Below are 27,413 nucleotides of genomic sequence, written 5' to 3'. Positions count from 1 at the left end.
TGTCCAATTTTTAAGGTGGTGCGTTAATTTTGATGCTTAGTGTATACAGGGTGAGGCAGATAAAGGGCCTATTAGAAATATCTCGAGAAGTAAAGGTAAGAAAATCATGAAAATTGTTATACAGGGGTTTTGTGGTGTGAGCTATTTAATGAAAATATTTTGGTCTCTTTGCTACTTCCGGTTATACCGGAAGTTGATTATAACTTCGTTTTTTTTTAATAAAACGTATATACGTTTTTAATAATTGTATATTTTTACATTTTTGGATTCTGCTCGATTTCTTCTTTCTTTAAATATAAGGTTTTGTAATATTATACAGGGTAGGTTAAAAGATAATTACGTTTTCTTATTAATTTCGTAGCAATATTCACACCCTGTAGGCTTGTAGTAGTTTGACATAATAAACTCTATTTATCTTCAAATGATTTTTAATATAGTCTTCTATTGTTAACAGTTATTAGTATAGCTAAATTTTTCGTTTTAGTGTACAGGGTTGGTCGAAACACGGAATGAGTATTTTCTGAGTTTTCTTAAATGGAACACCTTGTATTTTAGTATTGTAATGAAATTTGTTTTATGGTACATTTTAATTACTTATACCCTATTTTAATTACCCCATACCTAACTGCTTTAATTTGTGAGTTATTGGTGATTCAAGCAAAACATTAATTGCAACACAAAATATGTGAAATTGTATTAGGTTGGCCGTGAAAATATTCAATCACAAATAATTTTTTGGAAATAAATACATATTAATCTAGACTGATACTTAAAATTGCCAATAATGGTTGAACTGTCAAAATACCATCGAAGTTAAGATTGTTGGTGCGATTAACAATTAAGCACAAATTAAAGCAGTTAGGTATAGGTTTTAAGAAATAAAAAAGTATAATGAAATATCATTTCATTACAATACTAAAATATAGGGTGTTCCATTTAAGAAAACTCAGAAAATACTCATTCCCAGTTTAGACCCACCCTGTATACTAAGATTAAAAATTTAGCTATACTAATAATTGCTAAAAATAGTAGACTATATTGAAAATCACTTGAACATAAATATAGTTTAATATGTCAAACTACTACAATCCTACAGGGTGTGAATATTGCTACGAAATTAATAAGAAAACGTAATTACCTTTTAACCTACCCCGTATAATGTTACAAAACATTATATTTTAAGAAAGAAGAAATCGAGGAGAATCCAAAAATGTCAAAATATACAGGGTGTCCCATTTAAAAAACGAAGTTATAAGCAACTTCCGGTATAACCGGAAGTACCAAGTAGATGAAAATATTTTCATTAAATAGATCAGTCTTCAAAGCCCCATTATTCCAATTTTCATAATTCAGTTGCCTTTAGTTCTCGAGATATTTCTAATAGGCCCTTTATCTGCCTCACCCTATATATTCTCATTTCCAAAGAGTTTTGAAGTAATTCAGTAAAAATATAGAATGCTGTGATTTTGACATTAATTCATAAAACTAATAATAGCTTGGCGTTTATTGAAAAGTTGTGTAAAATAAATTGTATTAATAACTAAAGCTTAAACAGTTTTTTTATGCGTTTGGTTTTTAATATCTGGTTTTTAATAAAAAATAGCGAATTACTGTTTTAATGATGAGGGGCTACGCATAGGCGTAACCAGGATGATCCTAAGGGGGGGGTTACAACTACCTGAAAGGGGGGGGTTACAACTACTGGAAGGTCTCTGAGGGCTATGGTGTTAAGCGTATGGAGCTCAAAGTACATCCCAATGGGGGGGGTTACAACCCCCAAAACCCCCCCCTGGTTACGCCTATGGGGCTACGCGATAGAAAAAGATCTTATAGTGAAGTAGTTCAATGATACTTTTCCAAACCATTCTCATTCTCCTATCCATAAGACAATGGCACAAAAAATTGTTAAGTACTTTGAGGAAACTGGACGATTAAAAGATGACAGTCAAACAGGTGGACCAAAATCTATTATAAATTACAATAAAACTTTAGATTAATGCAGAGTTTCGTTATACTTGCCCGTCAAAGCAAAAAAATGTGTTTTACAAATCAATTTAACAACCAGCATCTCAACTTACTTTTAAGTGCACTTTGTGTATCCCAGACCATATTTTATTAATTAATATTGTATGTACGACATCGGTAATTGATTGATCATCTTGTTTGAAAGGTTCTGCTACATTCCGTCACTTGCGGAAGATCTATTAGTTCTTAGTTTATTAACTGTAACGAATTTGGTATCTAACCTTTAAAAGTAATTGTGAAATCCCATAGTCTCCTTAATGTCCACTAAACAACACAACATTATAAATAATATAATGATGGCAAAAAAGATTCAACACCTAGAAAAACAAAAATTTTTAAGTATTTATTTATGGAAGTATACATTATAATATTCTTATAATTATTGATAACATTATAAAGAAATTATTTTCGTCAAAATATTAATGAGTGGCCTTTGGCCTTTCCTTGATTTTCTATACATTTAGAAAAAAATGTACGACACATAATACACATAATGAGAGATAGAGCCATCAAAGAATGTAAATGAATAAACAGAACACGATGGCAGTCGAATTGCGAGAAAAGGCAAAGGCTGTAAAAACCTCGCTTATAGATAGATAAAAGGAAAAAACTTCAGTTAAAGAAAAGATATCGGGGTAAAAACTTTATCGTATATAAATTATTGTTTGCATTGTTTTTAACATAAGTATGTTTTTCCTATAGTAACAATAATTAGATTTTATTATGCACATTTCCATAAGTAAGCTGTGCGATACGTCACTTGCGGAAGATTTATTAGTTCTTAGTTTATTAACCGTAACGAATTTGGTAGCCTTTAAAAGTGATTGTGCAATCTCATAAAATATCTTTAATACCCACTAAAAAATGCAACACTCTATTTTTCCCATATAACAATTAGTTTTTCTCAAGCGCATACTTCACACCTATACGATTACCATAATTGTTGTTGTGCCAATAAAATGTTTAAACACCGTGAAGTTGGGTACTTGAAAGTCATTTTTTTTTTCGTGATGTTGGCAGTGTTGTCGCCGTTGTGAAGAGTCTATTGTATATAATTGAATTTAATGTCAGGTTAAAGATGATTTTTTGATTGTTGGTTTTTGTGGGTGCGGTCATAATGCATATGCGATCGATTACTAGCAACGTCGTAACCTAAGGGATTTAACGTATTTTTGGGTCAATATCAATAAAGAATATATAATTTGGTAGTGATAATTAAGAAAAATAGGTTATACAGTGTGTCTGCGTAACTTGGAACCATATGGGAAATTTTTTATTATCAATTTTACGAAAAAAAGTTATTCTTCATAAAGTGCTCTGCATGTTCTACAACCTAAGATTCAACCATCAGATATCAAATTTTATCAACAGTATAGGGGTATTGTAGGCATGACGGGGTCGCGAGGTAAGACGGGCTACCGCACACAAACAAGAAACTACACGTTGGTAAATAGCATGCAGTAACTCAATAGGAAGAGTCATTCGACTTACGGTCACTGCAAGAGAAACCGTGAATGAGAGTGCACGCCTTTTTTGTTTACAAACGGAAAACTGTTTTAGCGCTCCGTTGATCTAATTTTGTGCAAGGACAACCATCGTTATTTTAAGGTAATTATGATCACCTCATTAATGTCTTTTTTATCGTTGTTTGTTTACTAGTATTCTTATGTTGATAATGGCATATTGTTTGTGTGAATACGTTAAACATTTAATTAGTGAATTTTTTTTTGTTCAAAGTTACCTTTTGAGGCAAGATGGGGTATTGTGTGCGGGGTATGATGGGAAATTGGTGGTAAGTCTGGGTTAATTTAAATTTCTTAATAAATAACATTGGATTATGGTTTTAGATAATACCATGGTACGTACTTACAAGAAAAAAAAACAAAAAGAGGAGAGTGGTCGAGAGATGCTATGAAAACAGCCTAGATAAAGTGACATAGTCAGAACCCTGGGTAGGCTGCCAGATCTGTGGATGTTGAGCTCACAATGCTTGTGCTGGGGTGGACAATGAAGATCTGGAGCAAATACACATTTTTGTTTGTTTTGTGAGAATTAAGTAGCATCACTATCATGCCCCAATTCCATGACCCCATCATACCCCATAGTATGGGTCAAGATGGTTTTTCATAATGTTCTTATTAATGGCTAATTGTTGAAAAATGTGATAGGTTGATTTTCCAAAGATTGTACCAAATCATAGCTAGATTAATGACGTAACGCGCCATCAATTAGTAATAGTAATAAACGTAGTAAGTATGTTGTATTTTTGTTATTTTCCTTAGCTACCCCATCATACCCCCCATTCCCCTACGAGGTATGTCAAAAAATATGAATTTTATGAAGACAAAAGTACGTTTATCTTTTACAATATCGAAAATTGTTATACAAAAAAGTTGTTTGTAGCCAACATCATTTTTATTGCGATAGCTCCGTTATTATTAATTTTACGAACAAATTTATTCTTTATAAAAAATCTGTATAGTCTAACAACTCAGATGCAATTATAAAATATTAAATTTTATCAATTTTATACGTTGTATGTAAAAAAATATGAATTTCGCTCAAGAGTAAAGAACCTTTATTTTTAAATTAGAAGGATGTAATTGCACATTAAAACATAGTTTTAAATTCCGGATAACTTTTTATAATAACAATTTTCAATATTATGAAAAATAATGGTAGGTACTTTACTCTTGAGCCAAATTCAGATTTTTTTACATACCTCGTAGGTATTAGATGGGTAAAATTTGATATCTTATAAATATTGCATCTTAATTTTTAGACTATGTAGACCATTTTATAAAGAATAACTTTTTTTCGTAGAATTACTAATAACTGAATTATCGTAATAAAAATAATGTTAGGTATCCGTAATTTGAAAAAAAAATTTATAAAATTATTTTTTTAACTAGGAGAATGTAATTGCATATTGTAACATAATTTTTAATTTCAAATAACTTTTCTTTCCAAAAAAAAAGCTTCCCGTGTGGTTCCAAGTTACGCAGACACACTGTATATCATGCAATAAGCATACTTGGAGAAATTTCAGGAAAGAAATTTCAACTAAATAAAAAATATGTCCCTATAACTTGCGTATCCCTTTAACACAGTACAAAAAGTTTGTATTGTTTATACAATGCGCTTCCTACTATGATGTATAATGGCAATACCATTTGCTTCTTCTTGCGAATCCTTTTGATATAAGAGTTTGGTTTTCATCACAGCTATACTTCTTCAGCCTAGGCTTCTTTTATCTTTGATTGTTTCTTGCATTTTAATTTCCTATCTCTAACAATTCCTCGCGATTTTTTTTGTATCCGGCATTTGAAATCTACGGTACTTTCACTATTTTCATTTCAAAAGCCTCAACTGCTTTATCTTTTTCGCAAATGTTCAATGGAGAACCACATTTTTCAATGAAGACTAGGAATCTACGTGAAAAAGTTTTATCTGATTTTTTTTTCGATCCGCGATAGATGGCGTTGTAATCACAGAAAAACTTACGCAAAGCCGAAGTCTGCAGACTAATTTTTACCCCACCACCAGGGGTAGGATGGGGGAGGGTGATGTTTGATGTTATTCGATAGATTTTTTTCATTTGAAAGTGTATTTTTCGGGATATTTTTCGTAGGGTATAGGGATACATCGTTTATTTCCTTATACAGGGTGGGGCATTAGTATGACAAAGTCCAATTACTCGTTTGTCGCAAGAGATAAAAAAAAAGTTATTTAGGTAAAAGTTGGGGCACTGATAGGACCATAATTTAAAAATATTTTCAAATATACAGGCGTGCGTATTGACAGGGTGACACAAACTTATCTTTTTTTAAAAGGAACTGCCTGTATATTTTTACGAATTTTTACGTATAATTTTTCGAATAAATGTACATCATAATCTAGCCTGATCCTTAATTTACTAATATCGGATGAGATATCCACATATATTCGTGGTTAAGATTGTTGGTGCCAAAATATTAATAAAAACATACAATATTCTACCAAGTACGCTAAATTTCCTTAAAAATTTGACATTATACTATTTTTATAGTTCCAGTTGCTTTGTTGCCATTAGTAATATCAATTTTTCTAATGAGGAACTGATAAGATATTTGTGCTAATGGAGTATAACAAAAATGAGCTAATAGCAATAAGAATTTTTCATTTTTCATCATAAATTCCTTGATAGACGACAACTAAGAAGAGAAACGTTTAAAAATATACTAGAATAGTTTCAAGGACTGGACACTTAGATTATGATAAATCTGATCGAACAAAAACTATTGAAAGTGATGAAAGCAGGAATTAAATGTAATTATTAGTGTCACTGAGGATCTGCATATTAGTACAACCGTTTTTACAATCTAAGTATCTAGTCTGTTGAAACCGTTTTAGTATACTTTAAAAAGTTTCTCTTTTTGGTTGTCGTCTATCAGGGAATTACTGATGATAAATTTTTATTGCAAGTAGCTCATTTTTGTTATACTCTCATAGCACAAAGCCATTTTAATCAGTTCCTCATTAGAAAAACTAATACAATAATAGTAAAGGTAATAAATCAACTGGAACTACATAAATAGTATAATGTCAAATGTTTAAGCAAATTTTGTGTCATAGCCAACTAGGGAGAATTTTGTATGCTTGATTAATAGTTTAAGCACCCATAACCTAACAACTACAAATGTATTATCAGATTATTATGTATTTTTTTTCGAAAAATTATTTTTGATTGGATATTTTCACGGCCACCTAATAAAATTTCGCGTAATTTTTGTTGCAATTAATGTTGTAATTAAAGCACTTAAGTATAGGGAATGCTTAAGAAATAAAAAAGTACCATAAAATATCATTTCATTACAATACTAAAATACAGGGTGTTCCATTTAAGAAAACTCAGAAAATACTCATTCCGAGTTTCGACCCACCCTGTATACTAAAATTAAACATTTCGCTATATTTTAATGATTAACAGTAGTAGACTATATTAAAAATCGTTTGAAGATAAATAGAAAATTTTGATGTCAAATCACTACAATTCTACAGGGTGTAGATTCTGCTACGAAATTAACAAAAAAACGTAAGTAACTTTTAAACTACCTAGTATAATATTACAAAACCATATATTTCAAGAAAGGAAACATTGAGAAGAATCCAAAAATGTAAAAATATACAGGGTGCTCCATTTAAAAAAAACATAAGTTTGTGTCACCCTGTCAATACGCACGCCCCTGTATATTTGAAAATATTTTTAAATTGTGCTACTATGTGTTCCCCAACTTTTAACTCAATAACTTTTTTTCGTATCTCTTACGACAAACGAGTAATTGGACTTTGTCACACTAATGCCCGACCCTGTATAGCGCCATCTGTCTCGAACAAACGTTTCTTAATTTTGCATAAGAGTCCAAATCTACAATAAGAAATGGGGGCTCCTATTTAATATTTTAAAGTTGCCCCTCACACTACCTCCAGGGGGTGGAGTGTAGAGTCGTGTTACGAGTCATTCGATAGATTTTAGAAAAATATTGAACACGTATTTTACGGTTTTTCGATCCGATGTTCATTTCGTGAAATATTTGACCCTCCCGCTACTTGGACAAACTCTATACACAAATCTATTATAAGCCGTTGGAAAAAGTGTATACTCTGATGATTATACAGTGAGCACGTAAAGGTTGGAATAAATTCATTTTTTCGTGAATGGGCCATTTTGGAAATAAATCCCGAAAGAGGTCGATTTTTATTTTTAAAGTATGATTTTTTGGCATATATATCTTATTAGTGACGTCATCCATCTGGGCGTGATGACGTAATCGATGATTTTTTTTAAATGAGAATTGGGGTCGTGTAATGGCTCATTTGAAAGGTCATTTAATCCTCTATTCAGTAATATACCTTTACGTGCTCACTGTATAAATAAAAATCACGAAAATAATCTAAACGAGCGGCGCTCATTTCCTCTTAGACTGATATATACAATCATTAAATTTTTAATTTTCAATAAAATACCTTCTTATGTTTCTGGTAGTTAATTAGATATGATTTTTCGTCCTACAAGGTACTTTTTACCTAAAATTGTAATTAAATCGTAAAATTCTATTACTCTATTATGAAACTAAACGATTCTAGCCTTTTTTTCTACGTTCCGCATCATTAAGTGACACTTTAAAAGTTATAGCCATAAATAATTCTTTAAACTTTAGATTACTAACTGTAATTAAGTAGTTTCTTATTTGATTTTTTTATTTCAACACCTTCAACATTTATTTATAGCCGCGTTAAAGTACTTGGCATATAACAAGCGAGATAAAACATAATATATCTGCCTTTATACAGACAGTGATTTTTCACTTTAGCCATAATATGCGCAAACACAAAGGATCTATATACTATCAATAGAACAGATAACTCTAATCTCTAATATTGCTTTCCTAGTTCCCACTGCTTCTCAAAATATCCCTTTCCCTCTCAGAAACTAAACTGTTCGCCATGTAAATCTATTTAAAATAGGCTATATCTATATATGTTCGATAATTTCTTTTTCTACGGCCGTGCTAAAAGAGCCACTTTCACGTACTAATTTCGTTTCCGAAAGTTGCACTTTCCCGCACGGCGTGCGGGAAAGTAAAATACCTTGTAATACGGCATTATAATATATTATAATACATGCAATAAACTAATATTTAGATATTATTTACTAATTTCTTTCAAATTTATTTTATTGTGTTCACGTTTTAATGAAATTAGCGCGATTATTTCATTCATAGGAGATTTTGACCAATAGAAAACTACAGAAATAAAAATTAAAGTGATAATTTTTGATAATATCCCGTCGTCAAGTATATTACGTCAGATGTCAGACAATTAATGTTTTAAAAATTATAAAAGTTGACTTTCAACCGTCAAATATTTATAACAACTCTTTGTTTAACTGTATTAATTTGTACTTACATAAATAAATTACAATAAAATTTTGGTTTTGAACAGTTTTATTCATGAAATAATCGCAGCAAATTGCACTCGCTCTCTAAAATTATTATCGAATTTTTGGCCTCGTGACACTTTGACATAATTTCACTCCCCTTCGGGTCGTGAAATTAAAACTGTAGAAAGTGTCACTCTGGAAAAATTCCATAATTTTAGAGCTCTTGTGGAATTATTACTGATAATTCGATGAAACAAAATTATTTTGACATAATATTTAAAAGTCAGATCAGTAGGACAATTACAATGGTTTTGAATCGTCGTCATGGAAACCAATATCATCGTTGTGGTAACCCATTATATTGAAAGTTTGGTTTTGACAACCTTGTCAAAGAATTAATTTGTGTATTTTCACTTCTAAATAAAAATTGATATATCTCTATTTTTTGTGGTTTTTTCCAAACGTACGGCCCTAGAAAAAATATTGTTCCTAACTCATGCGGAAAGTGTCTTCCCCGCACTCGACTTCTTGCCCGAACTCCGCTATCGCGTCGTTCGGGTCAACGGCAGTCTCGTGCGTGAAAGTATCACTTTCCGCATTATATATTATAAGCATGATACGACTGTTATCCTGAAATGGTCTCCTTTGTTTTGCATGGTTGCAAGAATGGAGCAATCAAGAGCAACCTTTTTGCAGATGAGGAAATTTATGAATAATCTAATACTCAATCTGAAAATCTGATATCGGATGGTAAAATGTTATATCCACTCTATATTCTTCTTTATGTTCCCGAAGCTTGGACTGTTAATGTTGACTTAATGAGAAAGCTAGAATCTTTTGGGATGTGACATTTTAGGAGAATTTTGAAAACACCATGGACTGATCATATTACGAACGAAATGGTGTTGCACAGAATAAGAAGGGACAGAGAACTTTTGACCACCATTAAAAGGAGAAAGACAGCAAATTTGGGGCACATACATATAAATGATAAGTACGAGTTGTTGCAGATGATTATGAAGTGCAAAACCGAAGGAAACACGTCTTCGTAGATGACAAATATCCTGGTTGAAAAGCATTCGCGACTGGACTGTGTTAAACACACAAATGCTTTTAAGAAAAGGAGAAGATGGAGACAAATGTGCAATGGCAGCAATCCTTCATTACTAAAGACGGCACTAGAAGAAGAATACAGTGGAACCCCGTTAACTCGGATTAATTGGGACCGCGGCCGATCCGGGTTATCGAAAATCCGGGTTAGCCGGAGAAAATGGTAAAAATTAATAAAATATGGTATGCTTACAGATAAACTCCGTTATAATTGTCACACAGACACTGGTAAACCACGTTCGCATTCCACACAAAACCACACATAAAAAAGCGTCGTCAAATGTCTCATTCTTAGCTTTATTAGCTTTGCACCGATTGTCCAAACTGTCTTTTGTTATCAATTTGAAAAAAAATTCTTCGATTTTAGTTCTATTTTTCTTCCAATCCGATACTGTAGATGTACCGACACCATAATTTAATGCTTCAAGATTCACCTTTATCAATTCTACTTAATGCTTCTAGTTTCTTTTCCATTGTCACTACAACATTTTTACGTTTTGTTGCCCTTATAGACAAAAGACACGCAAACACAAAATCTGAATAAATTTACGAACGATTACAAAACCGAAGCGAACAATACGACTTTACTACACACAATACCGTCTCTGATGTTATGTTATTTAATAACAATGATAACTAAGACCATTGTTAAAAAAAGAATTTTAATAGTCTTTTCTAAACAATGCTAAGAAAGTTTCAAATAAATAAAGGATAATACAGGTGCCTGTTTTCGATAACACCACAATGAATGTGGTGTGCCATGATGAGTCATTTTTACTATGGTATATGTAGTTCAGTCCGGTTCCATTATCTCTCAAATATTATATTACATAGAGTTGCTACAAAACCTCGTGAACCTTGAAAATGCGTATGTATAACCGAAATAAAATGAAGCAAAAAACATACGACTATATTTTATTTGCTGCGAATTGCGCGACAGGGTCCCATCTGCACCCTGATATTTTCAGTAATGTCGGATTCAATCGTTTCGTTCGTATATTGACGTCACCAAATGAATGAATTAGGTTCACGAGATTCTGTAACAGCAATACATTTTTATTGTTGAAATGTTTTTCTGATAAAAATCAGTCCGGGTTAGCCGGAGTTCCGGGTTATCGGGGGCCGACTTATCGGGGTTCCACTGTATTGTTCTTTTGCATTTTTAATCTCCTTTATTATTTATTTGTGTACTGTTTTGCAGATAGCTAAGTCTCTGTAATTTTTTTTTCTGTTCCGAACCATTCCATACCTTTTGTTCTCATTCACCATAAATTACATACTTATTGAAAACGATTTATCAACTAAATTAGCTCTGTACAAAAGATTATTTATAATTAAACATTTCAAACATGATTGCTAGTCCACTACACCGACAAGCCTGCTACAAATAATTATAATATTCAAATATAAATCCAAATAAGCTTATTATAAAATCAATGTCTCGTTATGATCAATTTTGCTCTTATTGATAATTAAATTTAGGTAATTATGTGATTGGTCTGCTAATTTATTTTTCGGTTTGGACAGAATTCCGGTATAAATTTGGTTTTGTATAATGTTAATTAAGAGGATCGGTACGTATTTTCGGCTGCAATGCTATCCAAATGGGGATTAATTTTTTTCGAATCCTGAGAAAACTAATAAGTATTTTTAAAAAATTTAAACGCAGAATGAAAGATTACGTTATTAGCGAGGGCCGAAAGTCCCTGAGAACTTCTATAATGTTTATTTAAATAAGTTACAGGGGTGAAAAACTAAGAGAAAATTTAGTGTGATTTTTAATTTCAAATATCTCATTCAAAATAAACTTTTTATTTATTCTAAGGGATTTTCGGCCCTCGGTAATAATTTAATCTTTCATTCTGAGTTTAAATTTTTCAAAAATATTTATTGGTTTTTTCAGGATTCGAAAAAAATGAACACAATGCCGTGGTAATATTTTCCAAATCTATCTTTGTCTTACAACGCACTCAGCCGAATATAATATTGTCAGCATATATTGTCAGTCAGACACTGACAATCAGTGACAATTTTAAATATTTTACATTGCATCGGGAATATTTTGAGGTATTGATTAAATATTATTGATATATAGTGTATTTGATAAATAATTTATTTAAGACGTGAACTTAATAAAAAGTTATTTATTGTGTATTATTTGTGGAAGATCCAAGCAGAGAATACATCAGGATAATATATTCTGTGATCCAAGTATTTTGTTTTTAAGATGTTCAAAATTGTAAGCGTTCCATAACAATATATTATTAAAAAATCACTTCAACACTTTTCCTCTTTTCTCGATTGAGTATTAGTTTTTGTTGTACAAATAAATTATTACAATCACTGAATACATAGTTAGTGAAAACATTATCACATTTATTAACTGAATTAATAATTTGCAATTATAAAAATAACAGTTATCCAAGAACATTCAAAAGCCATCTCTTTAAATTAATGATGACATTTTCAAGTAGAATGACATTCTAGTAATGTTTACATATCCATACCAGTGTGGATTTTACTACACGTAATTTGCCGTGTAAAGACAGAAAAAGTAGGGATACACGTAAAATATTTGCGAATTATGTACCCATAGCCTTAACGCTACATAAATTTAATCGTCAAATGTCTCGGTGAATTTTTATTTGTTGGACCACATCAATAACAAAATAACGTAAATATGTGTATTTGTATTATTCCCGTTTATTTGTTTTTTTTTAACAAAAAGCCAACTAAAATGGCTCCTTTCCATAGGGACAGATGGATTATCGTTATTAAAACAAGCGCAGATCACAATCGTCACAGCAGTAAGTATAATAGTTGTAAATGGAGACCAAGAGACACAGTAGTATACTATAAAATCGGCACTTGACAGCGGTGCACAAAATATCGGGAAGCTACGGCCTTATTCCCCCGAAACAAACACGATAGTTATGGCGAAGACAAACATGATTGGCAGACATTCATGGCATAAGATGGTTGGTTAAAGTTTTCGTATACGAATATGGGTTTCATCATGTTCCCGAGGTTATCCACTAACATCAGCGTTAAGCCATTTCAATTTTACTATTTTAAATGTAGATTGAATTATAATTATAACCGTTTTTTGGTTCTGGGGCTAGTTAACAAGTATACGAGTTCACTGATGATGGACTGATAGGTCCGAAAACCTTCGTTCTGAAAATATTTTATGCAATCCATTGGGATTTGTTAGTATTTTTTTAAATTATATCTACTACTTAGAAGTTGTTTGACTTCGATGTTAGAGTTTTCTTTTAACTACATGGTACTACCCAGAGAACCTTATGTTGATGGATGTTGTAAATCATAAATAAAGTTATAAGTTAGAGTCAGTGTTTCAACTCGACATACCAACCCTGTAACGTATCATGGCAATCTTCAAACTTAACATGGCCATCCATCAGCATAAGTTTACTCAGATGTTGTTTCGCGGGGTAGTCCTTCAGGACACCCTTTTCGCATGACTGCTAACTAGCGTAGTAACGATCTTAATCCTAATATGAATAATAACAATACTATAATGCCAATATTAATTCCTCTGTGGACTATTTATATCTTCTTATAATTCGTACTTTGAAAAGTAAACGATACGTGAGTCTCTGCGAGGTTACACAAAACAAACTTCGTCAATCAACCTTCGTTTTGTTTGCGTATGTAGAAACAACATTTTTGTAACAACCTAATTACTTAAATTATATACATTTTTTTAGATACATATTATATTATACATTAAGGGTTTTTTTCCTTACTGTACACCTCCCATCGAGGAAAAAATGAAAGCGTTAAACAGTAAAAATGTTATGAAATGAAAATTAAGCTTTTTTATACAGTTCGTTCTTATAAAGGTTAAGGTTGTTCCTGAGATTCTACTGTATAACGACTCTAAGGGCCAATTTCTCATATCGAGTTCAACTCCAGTTTAACCTGAACTTCTAGTAAACGTCAGTTTAAAGTCAAAATCGTCTTTCTCAATTCGCACGTTCAACCGATGGCAGTTTAAACTTGAACGATGCTTAAACGGTGGAATTCGGCCGTTCAAAGATTTCAGAACTCAGTTCAGATGATTTCATGGACTACGCATGCGTTTTATTAACACGAAACGCTGTCATAATATAAATATATCCTATTTTATTATATTAAGCCTAACGATAAACGATAACATTATTTTTGTTTTTATAATATTTATTTATAATTATTAAAATGACTATTTGACTATAAATACTTAAATTTAACTTTATTAAAAAACAGCATAAAAAAGATAGTTCAAAATGGCGACAGTTTTTTACCTTTTGCCATCTATTGACATTTCTCGAAAGCTGTAGAACGAGCGCTGACATGACCGGGCAATGAGAAATGCATTCCAAACAAAACCACAGATCACGGGTGAACCTGGTTCAACTGAACCATAGATTAACGCAGGTATGAGAAATCGACCCTAAGTACTATTTTCAGGACACTTGAATTGCGAATAGTAACTATCATTCTTGTGAACTCGTGGGTGGCAAATATGTCTTTAAACTTCCCAATAAATTCCAACGATGCGTTCAAACATTTATTTTAAAACACGAAAACCCAAACATCTCGCCGAAGAACACGTGAAATGCATAATAAGAGCGGAATTAAAGAAATACATTATAAATTTCTTCCGGCACTATAGGAACAATGCTACTACTCCAGTCAATGAGTGCAAAAAATAGGAAAATACCTCCGATTTATGTATATCCTAATGCATCATGCATCGATTTTGATGAAATCTTGGAAAATCGCAAAAGGCTCTACTTACCTCTTAATAGTCTGGGCAGATTATCAGAGAATAGGCCATTTTTGGGAAAAGTTATTTACCAGCAATTTTATTGCTGGGATCGAATCTTATGATTTTATATATTAATAATATAGGCATGCAAAGTCCGCAGATAGTGTGCTACTTTTTTATACACAAAATGGCGCCCGAAAATCGTGTTTTCCCAATTTTTGCTATATAACTCCAAATATTTTAACTTTACACCAAGAACACTCAAATAAAAATTCACCGTAATTAAATTCTGCATAGAGACGTATTTTTCCCGATTTACTACGACAAAAATTTTCCCCGGAAAATGCGGGGTTTTCCAACAAAATCTTTAATTTCAACTAAAATTTTAGATAAGTAATTTTTCATCCATAACTAAATAACTTGGTAATGTAAAAGCTATTTTTGTATTGATTATAATTCCAGAAGCCGATGGAAATTAAATGAACAGTTTAGCAACAATTGAATTGTTAATTAAAAATTTACGCTCGCTATAAAAACCAAAATATTTATGATACATACGAATAACTACCATTTTTGTATAAAAAGACACTGTACCTATCTAATGTACATTACAGAATTGAAATTGGACTATTTAAGCGGCCTCAGGAATATTATTTTTAAATTATAAACAATTTTTTGGATTATAAATAAATAGAATATCTCGGGAAATATTAAATTAAATTAAATCATAAAAACGGTATTGGAAAAAAGCGGCAGGATGCTTCTTTTAAAAGAAAAAAACGTTTAAATGTGATGTGTGATTGCTGAGGTACAACCGGTCAAAGTTGACCGGCATTTACGGTAAAGATATAAAAAATAGGATCATAATTTTCGAACCATCACCTTTTTATTTTTGTCCTATTTCTCCACACCAATTTTCATATCTTTAAAATACTCATAGCATATATTATTATAATAAAAACTATCGATATTACGAGTGAAAATTGCCAAAAATAGCAAAATTCCGATCAAAAATTAGGTTGGAAAAAATGTAATCTCAAAGTTCAAAATCGATATACGTTAAAAAAATGCATTTTCTCGGCTTTCCATGGAGCAATTTTCTTCCTTCTTTTTTGTTCCCAAGTAACTCGAGTAGAGCCATCTAACTAACGCATTGTTAAATGTCAAAGTTGCTTTTGTTTTGTTATAATAAATTAATTTATTTATTATAACAAAAATTTTTAATTTGTTTAAACAAAGATTGTTTAAATAATTATACAGTTTTCAAATGAGAATATATTTATGTGTTTTTAACGTTAAAAGGTACACTTGTAGTAAGTTTATCTAAAAAAAGTTACAACTGGATAAAATATGCAGTTTTCTTTTCTTATAAATAAATAAATCTATTATAACAAAACAAAAGCAAGTTTGCCATTTAGTAATGCGTTAGTTAGATGGCTCTAGTCGAGTTACTTGGGAACAATAAAAGAATGAAGAAAATTGCTCCATGGGAAGCCGAGAAAATGCATTTTTTTAACGTATACCGATTTTGAACTTTGAGATTTCATTTTCTCCAACCTAATTTTTGATTGGAATTTTGCTATTTTTGGCAATTTTCACTCGTAATATCGATAGTTTTTATTATAATAATATATGCTATGAGTATTTTAAAGATATAAAAATTGGTGTGGAGAAAGAGGACAAAAATAAAAAGGTGCTGGTTCAAAAATTATGATCCTATTGTATATGTCTTTGCCGTAAATGGTGATCAACTTTGACCAGTTATATCTCAGGAACCACTCATCAAATTCAAACGTTTTTTTTTTAAAGAAGCATCCTGCCGCTTTTTTTCAATACCGTTTTCATGATTTAATTTAATTTAATATTTCCTGAGATATTCTATTTATTTTGAAGCCAAAAAATTGTTTATAATTTTAAAATATTCCTGAGGCCGCTTAAATAGTCCAATTTCAATTCTGTAATGTACATTAGATAGGTACAGTGTCTTTTTATACAAAAATGATAGTTATTCTTATATATCATAATTATTGTGGTTATTATAGCCACCGTAAATTTTTAATTAACAATTCAATTGTTGCTAAACTGTTCATTTAATTTCCATCGGCTTCTGGAATTATAATCAATACGAAAATAGCTTTTATATTATCAAGTTATTTAATTATGGATGAGCAATTACTTATCTAAAATTTTAGTTTAAAATTAAAGATTTTGGTGATTAATTACGGTGAATTTGTATTTGAGTGTTTTTGGTGTAAAGTTAAAATCTTTGGAGTTATAGAGCAAAAATTAAAAAATCACGATTTTCGGGCGCCATTTTGTTTAAAAAAAAGTAGCACACTATCTGCGGACTTTGCATACCTATATTATTAATATATACAATCATAAGATTCGATTTCAGCAATAAATTTGCTGGTAAATAACTTTTCCTTGTATTTTGCTAATTAGCCCAGAGTATAAATCAAAGTTACTCCTACGCCGATAAGCGCTTATTATTGTAAGCAGTGAAAACTACCTCGTTGCCAAAATTGAAAAAAAAACTAGTTATAAATCAAAATACTTTTTAGGCTTTAATAGAGTTAAATGGAGTTAAACAAAGGTCTTTTTATACTTTAAAGAGAATATTGTTGGTTTGCTGAATAATTTATTCTTTATTAACCAACCCCTGTGATAATAATATATGTAAAAAAAGCGATTTACTAACAGCTTTAATCAATTTAATATCTAATTTAAATCAATATTATCGATATTTTGGGTCAAAGTTATTTTTCGTTTTTTCATTTTTCAACCCTTAAAAACAGCCCCTGTCAAAAATAAAAAATACGTTTGAACATATTATCTACATATCTCTTTATTTACATGACATTGATCTTGACATTGAACTTTTTTGTTGTTTCCAATAAAAATATCTTTTTGTAATTTTACACCCCTTAATTATCCCTCATGATGGAAAATATAAAAGTAGAAAAAAAGATCTTTGTAGTAAAAAAATAGGGCCGAGTAGCTCAGACGGTAGGATGTCTGACTTCCATGCAGTTAGTCCGGGGTTCGAATCCCAGCGCCACCGGCAAGCACAACTAGACATTTAAAAAAAATGTCTATAAGCCCCAGGTCTTACTCAGCTAAATCTAAGGTCGAATTAGCCTGAATAAAATGAGTACCTTGGGTAAAACCAGGGGTAATATTAGGCGGTTGAAGCATGGCACTGGCCCTGTTACCTTCCTTGTATACCGTAGACCCTAGATATAGCAGATTCTCTCTCTCTCTCTCTCTTGTCGTTTCCCCATTACTGAGGATCGTGATTTCTTCCAATATTCCTAACAATGTTTCTCCATTGGTCTCTATCTTCAGCTGCTCTAAGGCTTCGCAGAATGAGTTTCCAGCTGAATGCTTTATTTGGTCAGACCATCTAGTTGGTGATCGTCCTCTTGATCTTCTCCCCGGAACGTTTCCAGAAACAATTAATCTCTCCAAACTGTTGTCACCTCTGCGAACCACATGACCAAAGAATTGCAGAATTCGTTGCAGACATATTGTGGACATCCTTTTTGTTTAATATTGAGTTGGTTTAGAATGGAAACGTTTGTCCTATGAGCTGTCCAAAGTATGCGCAGCATTCTTCTCCAGCACCACATCTCAAAGGCATCAATTTTTTGGCGCTCGCATGCGCGAAGAGTCCAAGTCTCTGCTCCGTATAGAAATATTGAGAATACAAGGGCATTCACCAGTCTCATCTTGATATTTTGAGAGATAGATCTGTCTTTACAAACTTTAGTTAGGCGTTTAGGTTTTTTGCCATACCAATACTTCTCCGAACTTCTGCTTCACAGTTACCATCGTTAGTTATACTAGAACCGAGATAGATAAAGGTGTTTACTATCTGATATTCCTGTAACATGTTAGTCAGTTAAATACTGTCGAATCTGTCGACCACCATTATTTTTGTCTTAGCTTTATTAATTTTCAGACCAACTTTATTGCTTTCGTACTCAACTCTTCGCAGAAGATCAAACATTTCTTGCTCATTTGCTGCTATAAGTGTAGTGTCATCAGCAAATCTTAAATTGGAGATTTTCCTACCAGCTAGTGTTACTCCACCGGCCCATCCTTTTAAAACCATCCTCATGACATGTTCACCATAAATGTTTAATAAGTCAGGTGACAACACGCATCCTTGTCTAACACCTCTCTCGGTCTTGAATTGGTTTGAGAACTTCTGATCTAGTCATACTGTTGCTATATTAGACTGGTACAGATTTTTAATAAGTGTCACCAGGTGCATTGGTGCGCCCATTTCTATTAAATTTGACCACAGATTTATTCAGCTTACACAATCAAATGCCTTTTGGTAGTCAACGAAGCATATAATCATAGGCACTTGAAATTCACTAAACTTTTCAATGAGTTGTCTCAGGTTCAGGATTTGTTCACTTGTATCTTTACCCTTACAAACCCCGCTTGTTCCTGAGGTATTTGGTAATGTAGATAGGTTTTTAATCTGTTTTTGATGATATGCAACAAGATTTTACTAGTATGTGTTATGTTATTAGTGACAGTGTGCGGTAGTTTTCACATCTGGTGGTAGTTCCTTTTTTGTGTAGTGGGATATAAAATAAGGTACACCAATAAGATGGCAATTTTCCTGAATTCCAAACAGCGACACAGATAGAATGGATGATATGTAATCCTTTGTCACCTAGTAACTGTAGTATTTCATATGGTATTGAATCAATGCCTGGGAATTTATTTCTCTTTAGTGATTTAATTGCATCTTTGACTTCAGCGAGTAAGACAGTAGGTTCTCTAGGGTAGTCAGAAGACCACTGATTTTCTGCTGATACCTCGTTATTTTTATATAGCTCGCCACAGTAGTTTCGCCCTGTTTCCAATATTTCATCAGTATCGGTCTTTAAATTACCGTCCTTATCTAGCAGATTACCCTTCTATAATTCCAAAGCCGCGTTAGCGGTATTCAAGGGAGACTATTATTGATTATTAGAAAAAAAAATAAAATGTATAGAAAAATGTATAGAAAAATATTTAAAAAAATGTTATGCATTTAAAGAAAAACAGTCATGCCACTAATTGATTCTAATCTACATATATCACTGTCGACACTGTCATTCGTTCCTTCCTCATATTTGACATATTATATTAACTCACATTGTTTTGACAGTTAACACCTGCACATCCCACACATGTAGCGTTACAAAAATGCCCAATTATCGTTTTTGCAGTCGCAAAAAATTATTTCTAGCAATTCCTGCAGCGCAGGTGATAAATTTCCATTATTCCATCTCCGATTAATTGGATTGAGAACTTTACCGCTTAACCAAATTTAAATTTGGTAATAATTTCCCTTAATGTACTCATCCAAATCATCTAATGTAGGTAAGATTGATGCCAATTTTACAGCACTGTTTTTCACTAGCAGCAGCTTGAAACGTGAGTAGCCGGTATACCGAGATCACAATCTTCAATCACGAACAACTCCAAAAGTTTGGATTTTCAAAAAAAAATATAGAACCTTTTTGCTTACAATTAAGTTCTCTAACGACTCCTTGGGTTATTTTGACAAAAAAATTCTACCTCCGAAAAGGGGGGAACCATTCAAGATGGAAACATATTTTGGCTTATGGTAAACTTTATTTCTTGTTATACCTACTTACTGTGAAAACATCAAGTAAATTAGTGGATTAGAACGAGATTCGGAGCCAAATACCCTCATTGACTGCACTATACGACTTTTAGAAGAGCAATAATTTCTAAGATAACAAATGTATGGAATATGATACTGAGGAAATTTTAATCGAGTCTATTTGTAGGTCAAAGGTCTTTCAACCACACAGACGTATTTTGTATTATTTGTATGCGTCTTACATGTTCGCAATGGTGTTCTGTACATGTACAGAGTGGGAAGTGATGTTAAGGAAACGGAATAAGATGCCACTTCGGCCCAAACTGTGTTTTCACTGGATCATTACATTCCTACTCAAATTGCTTACCTTCAAATAAAGTCATAGATTTCATTTTATAATGTAGTTTTATTTGAACTACCTTGTTCTATCGTAAAATATATAATTTTATGCATGTATTCAAAAGAGTAAAATTATGCCCAGTACAGTCGGCCGATAGGTAGTTCTTGAAGTCGTCAGATAAATAATATGTCGCCAAAAAGGAAACGTTTGTCGCTAAAAGGTAAAATAAATGTGTGTAATTGGGGAGAGCACAAGAAAGGGGTTATATTAAGTTTGCGAAAGAATTAGGGGGTTATATTAAAGTTATATTAAATTCGCGAGAGGTGAGCAAAAAATATGAGGTTAAAAGAAAAATTAACGATATTATTAAAAATAAAGAAGCATATTGAATTTTTATTATACTTTCTGTCTCTATTATACTTTCATCTTTATCACCTAATATTTGGCGAATGTTAAACATTTGGGAATTAAACAAACTCTGAAAACATCTTTAGAGAGGCTTTGGACGAAACAGAAGATGGTATTGCAGTAAATGGACAACTTATAAATAATATTATATATGCAGACAATACAGTATTGCTGACAAATAGTGCGCAGGGGCTCCAAAGAATCATGGATGATGTTGTAGAAGCATGTATCAAATATGGCCTAAAACTAAATTGTAAGAAGACAGAAATAACGATTATTAGTAAAAACACCAACATAAACGCCCAAATTACTGTAAACAATACACCCCTAGAGAGAGTACAGAAAATATGCTATCTGGGCTACAACATTAAGGATACTTGGGATCATAGCTACGAAATAAAAACTCGTATTGAAAAAGCCAGAAGCTCTTTTAACAGTCTTAGGAAAATTCTGTGCAACTTGTCTTTAAGTATCAATATACGCATAAGAATTCTTAGATGTTACGTCTTTAGTGTCCTCCTCTACGAAGTTGAAAGCTGGATCCTGACAGAAGATGCCATAAAACGGTTAGAGGCGTTTGAAATGTGGTGCTACAGACGTATGTTGAGGGTCTCGTGTGGGTATACACCACACAACTAATATAACTATTCTCCAGAGGCTAGGAAAAGACGAAGAAATAATTAACACCGTGAATAACAGAAATTTGCTTACTTCGGCCACATTATGTGTAATGAAAAATACCGACTGTACAGTCGATTCTACAAGGCAAGATTGAGGGTAGGAGAGGCCCTGGACGTATACGTATATCCTGGCTGGCCAATCTTAGAAAGCGGACTGGTCTAACGTCAACTGATCTATTTCGAGCTGCCGTAAATAGAATAAGATGGGTCAATGTGGTCGCCAACATCTCCAGAAGCTAGGCACTTTTAGAACAAGAAGAAAGTTAAACATTTTATCCATCTTTTAACTGGTACACAGAACAGACATTTGCCACGGTAATCATGCATGGCCCTCAATTTTGTCGCCCTTCTTGTACAGCCAAACCAATACTACCTGTGACCATTTTTCAGGAATTTATTTCTTGTCCCATATTTTCAAAATTATGTCATTTATATGGTTTCCGAGAGTTTAATTTCACTCCTTTTTAATCATTTCCTAATGTACTTGATCGCAACCTGGAGCCTTGTGTTTAGCTTCATACCTTCAAAAACTTCGTCTACTTATTGAGTACTAGACTATTTCTTTTTATTTTTTGATACAGAATTTTTTTTGGTATATCCCTTGTAAAACTTATTATTCATTCGATTCCCTTTCCTTCATTTGATATCTCTTCACATTTTGGTTTGGATTTCTGATAGTACTCAAGATTATATAAAAATTATGGGCTTCGAAAAGTCTTTAGGTGTCTCTTACACTGACTCCTACACTCTTTGTGGCTTATCTTTTCATAGGAAATAAAATAAAATAACACAAAATATAAGGTGTTTCTAGATTTTCCTATATTTCATTTTAATTCAACCAAACTGATTTCACTATTTACGTGAATGCAACAATTTTTATCTGGGAGAAATACAGGGACACACTTAACAAAACAAATATACCTACAAATAATTTATGGATTCGACCGTTACTTGATGGAAGTTCATTTTATCTAACAATAAAACACTGAAAACGTTTGTTTTCTATACTTCCACAAAATTTATTATAACTAAGTGACTACAGCTGTTTCGGCAGAGTGCCTTTCTCAAGTGATATAGTTTACAATGTGTTTGCCTTTTTAAGTCTTCAACTGAAGAGGTTGAGGAGTGGGGAGCTGTTTGTCTCGAGTTGGTCATTCAGAATTATATCTGTATTTTTCAGTTTATTAATTTCCATAGATTTCCTTTTTTAGAATCTATGGAAATTAATAAACTGAAAAATACATATATAATTCTGAATGACCAACTCGAGACAAACAGCTCCCCACTCCTCAACCTCTTCAGTTGAAGACTTAAAAAGGCAAACACATTGTAAACTATATCACTTGAGAAACGCACTCTGCCGAAACAGCTGTAGTCACTTAGTTATAATAAATTTTGTGGAAGTATAGAAAACAAACGTTTTCAGTGTTTTATTGTTAAATATACCTACATAAAACTGGGAGAATATTTCTCTTTACCCCAGAAATACAGCGTGTGACTGAGTGGTAGTAATAGTAAAAATAATCTAATTCACTTCGAATGAGAAAGTATAGATACTGAAGCCATTCAGCCTGCTAGTATAATCTAGTAGGATGAGTAGCCCTCATCTTCCTAAATAAATAATGGCGATGACTTACGAAGGACAATAAAAAACTGGGTACAGCAAGCACAAGATAGAACACTTTGGAGACAAACAGGGGAGGCATATGTCCAGCAGTGGATTGAGAGAGGCTGATGATGATGATGATGATGAATACATCAATAGAATGCAGCATACTTTGGTTGCCAACACTTACAGAAGAAGTGAACAACAAAAACATACCAATAATAGACAGAGCAAACGTAAATCACATATCTCCACGTACACTACACAGGCAACACAGAATACATATAACTTAATTTATTCCAAAGAATCACATAACACACAGAATCATGTAAAAATACAATACACACAATATTCAAAATTTGATGTATCACGTAGTGTAACAGTATCCACCCTCATATTTCCAGCCATAGCTGGTTGTTGCCTACAACCATCAAAGCATAATTTTTTACAGGGATGTGACATAGTGCCACCTAACTGTTTCTAATTATTAGGTTTGTTCTAGCAAACAGTCAAACTAGTCAGAAACCGGCAGCAAACAGTTGGTCAGTGAGAGAACATAATACAGTCACCAGTGCTATCCCCTCTACTCGCGCTGGTCCACTATTCGCTGATGGTTTCAAACCGTTTGAAACTGATGCTAGAACAAAGCTATTATTCTCCTTAGAGCCTCCTTGACAACAGGTAGACCTAGAAATAGTACTATCGGGGGATGGAGGAAGACACATTTTAATCAAAACGAAACCGTAGATTTTCTTATTTTGTTAATGCCATACTCTGCATAGAGTACAAAGACTCGTTTCATATGGGCTCTCTGAACCGCAAAGTGGAGTGTTTTCCTGGCGGTGCCTTTTGGTATGTTTATACCTGGGTTAAGCAAAAAGCTTGAATTGAGTCGAAATTCATTTCGTTCATTTCAAAGCTATTATTATAAAAACAAATATTCAACGCCACTGTCAACGCATTCCAACCTGGCAGTAAAAAGCTCGATAAAAAAATTTTTATTTCCCCGATTGATGCTGTATTATTCCAGTAAACGATTATAATAGATTTATATCTTTGAAAAACCTCCCTGTACATATCTCTTGACGTTTGCAAATTTGAACAGAAGGAATACGTATTTTATTGTTTATAAGATATTTGAGACGCAGCGCAGACGAAAAACGATATGAAATGTTTGCCAGTGAAACGGCTGACACTGCATCAACAACGGCTGTACGATGTGGGAGAAAATTGAAAAATTGATGCGAGGAATTTGAAACTCTCTGTGGGTGGCAACTCCTTGTTATTACGTATCGATAATTTATTATTTAAGATAATCCTATTGTTTCGAAGCATCAATTTATAGTAGATGAAGCAATATGAATCGTTTTTGATGTTTTTATCGCATCAGTCAATAAAAATTAATTGGGATGCAATAGATTTACGGGGCAAAGCCAAGAGGTTCTTAAGAAAAAGATTCATACAGGGCCTGATTTAAGGGGTGGCAGGCTGGGCAGGCCCGGGGCCCCCACATTCCGGGGGCCCCCACAAAGCCCGAAATTTAAAAAAAGCTGCACATTCACATAGAATAATTTTTGGCAATCAATTAACTCTGATATTTCGTTACATGGAAGGTTTCTCTCATAAAGCAGAAGATATATTTAATTCTCTAATTCTTCTCTTTCAAGAAGATGATATCGATTTGAAAAACAATTTGCATGGGACAGTCCTACGACAACGCGTCAATTATAAGTAGAAAATATTATGGTGTTCAGGCTGAAATTAGATGAAATTAGATAACATAATATCTTGGCGTTGTGGATTCCGTGTGCCGCTCACTCTCTAAATTTAGTTGCAAAAGCTGCAACAGTGTTGTCCTGCTGCTATACCATGCTTTGATTTCTTAGAAGCACCATATGAACTATATGTATTGTTCACTTCCTCTACATATAGATACAAATTTTTAATCGAATATTTAAAAGCTGCTTTAAGCGAGAGCAACGCCGACCGTGGCAGAAATATTATTGTTCCTAAAGGAGTAAATACTACTAGATGGTCATCTAGAAGTGATGCCGCAGAAGCACGAGTTATACGTTATAATCCGATTAAAGGAGCATAATCCAAAATTTCAGAAGACGACGAGGAACAATTTAAAACTCGTAACAATGCGAATGGTTTGTATATTCGAATGTATTTACAGGAAACAGAAATATTTGCAATATTTTGGAATTAAATCTTAGAGAGGACCAACAGCAGAGTACGTATTCTCCAATATCCAAATATTGACCTTAATTCAGGAGTGGCGGCACTTAGATCATTAACGAATTTATGTTCTTTTAAGGAATATTCCACTGACTCCACTGGATTATGGAACATCTCTAGAGACGGAAATTACAAAATCAGAGAAATTTAGGACTCAAAATTTTATCGCTATTATAGATCACTTTATTTCGTCTTTAAGTCATAGGCTTTCTGCATGTATGAATCCATTCATTCCAATTTTGGATTTTTACATCATTTGGAAAATTTAACTCCGAATGAAATTGAAGATCACTCACTGAAGCTTACCGACTAGTACAACAATGATTTAGTTGAACATCTAGCTGTCTAACTGGTAAACCTAATTTGTAGAATTTTTCAATTCATTTAAAGAGGAGGTTGGCTCATCAATAATAGGTAAGTAAAGAGCTTCAAATGTATCGACTGATTAAAGAAAATAATGTGAATGATGCGTTTCCAAATGTTGAGGTGACACTTCGTTTATATTTAGTTCTGATGCTAACTAAGTAACTGCAGTGGAGAGAAATCATTCTCAAAACCTAAGTTAATTAAAAATCGACTTCGGTCTATGATGAGCCGAGAGCGTTTGAATCATCTTTCTATAATAATGAAATGTGCATTGAACAACATAATCAAGGAATTTTCAATTAAAAAATCTCGAAAAGTACTGTGACTTTAACCATGCATCTTAACTATGTTTATTTTTAATATTTCACTGTAACAAGATAAAGCCCTTGAATTTTTTTTATTTAAAAATATATTGATAAAAGTAGATCAACATTTTTTAATATTGTTCAAAATTCGATTTCCTTAAACTTTAATTACAATTTACGCCATTTTTAATAAAAAGTCAGAGTTTGCGCAATGATGTGGAATTATTGTAATTTCGAAACAAATCTATTCATGTAAAGTACCCCGCACAAACCTTTTGGAAATTAGGTCCCAGTGGAATTTCGTTCATACTTTGGGAAAATACCCTTTGAGGCATCCTGATAAAAAGTTCTCATGGGCACAACTCAATCGTTCGAAGGATTTTCAAGATATAGAGGCCCTAACTCGGAAAATTATAAGATTTACCGAGTATTCCAATTCCCTGAGTTACTGGTTATCTGGCAACATGTAGAAGTTTGGATCAAGGAAAAGTACTAGCAGTTTAGGATTTTTTCCTGGCTATCCAATGGCGACCTTTACTTTGACCTTGACCTTCAACGGACGTCATCTTCTAGAGTTTCGAGGGTTTTCGACATTAAATTGATATAAACAGATTACTCATGGGCTTTTGGGATCGCTAAACACGAATATGCCATCAAAATTTACCTCCGAAGCACGTGGTGGCCAGGGCCACTGCAAGGAACGTCATCTTCTAGAGTTTCGATGGTTTTCGGCATTTAATTGATGCAAATGAATTATTGGAGGGTTTTTGAAGTTATACCTCTTTACCGGCGATATGAGGGTGAATTTTTATATGTTGAAACCTATGATCCCGGCGCATGCGCATTATAACTTTGTTCTGATTGGATGTTCAAATGACATGTCAAAAATTATTCAATATGGCGGCTGTGGTACAGCTGTAGTTTGATTATTTATGGTTGTTGCGTTTTAAAATTTGTGTGAAAAGAAATAACAAAAAAAAGTTAGTTAATAGTTATACTGC

Source organism: Diabrotica virgifera, chromosome 7, assembly GCF_917563875.1.
Source record: "Diabrotica virgifera virgifera chromosome 7, PGI_DIABVI_V3a".
Taxonomy (NCBI): domain Eukaryota; kingdom Metazoa; phylum Arthropoda; class Insecta; order Coleoptera; family Chrysomelidae; genus Diabrotica; species Diabrotica virgifera.
The sequence above is the reverse complement of the archived record's forward strand: the minus strand, read 5'-3'. Positions refer to the sequence as shown.